General features: G+C 47.3%; 1 pseudogene; it reads right to left on the bottom strand.

The window, feature by feature from the left end:
• Nucleotides 1-387: 387 nt before the first annotated feature.
• Nucleotides 388-1,694, bottom strand: LOC108589971 (keratin, type I cytoskeletal 18 pseudogene; annotated as a pseudogene).
• Between the last annotated feature and the right edge of the window lie 592 nt (nt 1,695-2,286).

The following is a 2,286-nucleotide window of genomic DNA, read 5'->3' as shown; positions in this document are numbered from 1 at the left end:
TGGCTTAAGTTTTATCGATTTTAAAAAATCTCCTTGATAGGCCAACTTTTCATTTTATTGATGTTTGGGTTTTTTTCATTTTAGTTTTGTTTATTTGTGCTCTGATTTTTATTATTTATTTTCTTCTACTAATTTTAGGCTAGGTTTGCTCTTACTTTTCTAGCTTGTTAGGATGAATTGTTAGGCTGCTTACTGGAAGTTTTTCTACTTTTTAAATGTAGGTATTTATAGCTATAAACTTTCCTCTTAGTACTTCTTTTGCTGTATCCCCTAGGTTTGGCATATTATTTTTCCATTATCATTTGTTTCAATGATTTTTTTCAATTTCTTTTTTTTTTTTTTTTGACCTCTGAACTTTTTATTGGCCTCCTGCTCCCCGAAGGGTCCCCTGCTTCTGCTGGCCTAATGTCTCAGAACTTTGGTGTCGTTGGTCTCAGACACCATTTTGCCATCCGCTATCCGGCGGTTGGTCGTCTTTTGGATGGTTTGCATGGAGTTGCTGCTGTTCAAGGCATCACTGAGACTGCAGTCCTCCCCAACTTCCAGCAGGCGGCGGTAGGTGGCGATCTCAGCCTCTAGCTTGACCTTGATGTTCAACAGAGCCTCGTACTCCTGGCCTGGCGCTGTCCCTCTGCCCGGGTCTGTGCCAGCTTTGACTCCAGGTGCAGCAGGATCCCGTTGAGCTGCTCCATCTGCAGGGCAGAGCGGGCCTCCACCTTCCTCAGGCTGTTCTCCAGCTGATCTTCATATTTCTCATGGAGTCCAGGTCAATCTCCAAGGACTGGACCGTACTTCTCAGCTCTGTGAGCGTCATCTCAGTAGTTTCAACCCCAGTGGACTGTGTGGTGACTATTGTGGTACTCTCCTCAATCAGCTGAGTCCAGTATTTGTCCAGCTCCTCTCGGTTCTTCCGAGCCAGCTCGTCATACTGAGCCCGGATTTCTGCCATGATCTTAGCGAGGTCCTGAGATTTGGGGGCATCTACCTCCACGGTCAACCCAGAGCTGGCAATCTGGGCTTGTAGGCCATTTACTTCCTCTTCATGGTTCTTCTTCATGAAGAGCAGCTCCTCCTTGAGAGCCTCGATCTCTGTCTCCAGCTGCATCTGGAGTGACATTGGTGTCATCGATGACCTTGCGGAGACCATGGATGTCGTTCTCCACAGACTGGCACATGGCCAGCTCTGTCTCATACTTGACTCTAAAGTCATCAGCAGCAAGAGGAGCATTGTCAATCTGCAGAACGATGCGGGCATTGTCCACAGTATTTGAGAAGATCTGAGCCCTCAGGTCCTTGATGGTCTTGAAGTAATGGCCCCAGTCTCTGACCTGGGGTCCCTTCTTCTCCAGGTGCTCCCGGATTTTGATCTCCAGCTTCCGGTTCTCGGTCTCCAGGCTCCTGACTCTGTCCAGGTAGGAGGCCAGGCGGTCGTTCAGGATTTGCATGGTCTCCTTCTCGTTCTGGATGCCTCCCATTCCTGCCAGACCCCTGGCCATCCCCGCGGCCAGGCCCCCGACCCCCATGCCGCTCCGGAAGCTGGTGGAGTGCGTCACGGAGACGCGGGAACCAGAGCCCCCAGCGCCTGCATAGACGCTGGCTGCGCTGCTGACCGGCCGGGCCCAATAGCCGGGCACCTGGATGGAGCCCATGGACTGGTAGTTGGTGAAAAAGGAGGAGCGAGTGGTGAAGCTCATGCTGCCCGGGGAGGAGAGCAAGAGGACTGGACTCAGGCTTCGCAGACGACCTATTTTTTTCAATTTCCTGCTTAATTTACTCCTTGACCCACTGATCATTCGGCAGCATATTGTTTAATTTCCATGTGTTTGTATAGTTTCCATAGTTCCTCTTGTTTTTTTTTTTTTAGCATTATGAACGCTTTTTAAAATGACATCAGATAGTACATTTATACAAATTATAGTGAATACAGAATCCATCCAGCTAACGGTTAGAAAAGCATCACTTGCAAAAGTAAATCGGATTCGAGTAGCTAAAGAAAACAAGCCCCCCATTCTGATGATTATACACGGCTTGAAATGCAGCACATCTAAATCCTCCTTCTCCTCAGGGCACTATTCAATACTACAGCATATTCAATGGCTCTAGTGATATAAAGATTCTAACACTTTTAGCATCGACATCAAGAGATATCTCTTAACAGGTTCACTATGCAAACCTGAAATGAGAATGTGTGAACATTCTTTGCAAACTGTAAGGTGTTGTGCAGATGTTAGCTATTGCTATTATTACTGTTCAGTGAGACTACACTGAATGTGGGAAAAAGGAAGA

The sequence above is a fragment of the Callithrix jacchus genome, chromosome X (genome assembly GCF_049354715.1).
Source record: "Callithrix jacchus isolate 240 chromosome X, calJac240_pri, whole genome shotgun sequence".
Taxonomy (NCBI): Eukaryota; Metazoa; Chordata; class Mammalia; order Primates; family Cebidae; genus Callithrix; species Callithrix jacchus.
Note: the sequence above shows the minus strand (reverse complement) of the source record. Positions and strands in the feature narration are given on the sequence as shown.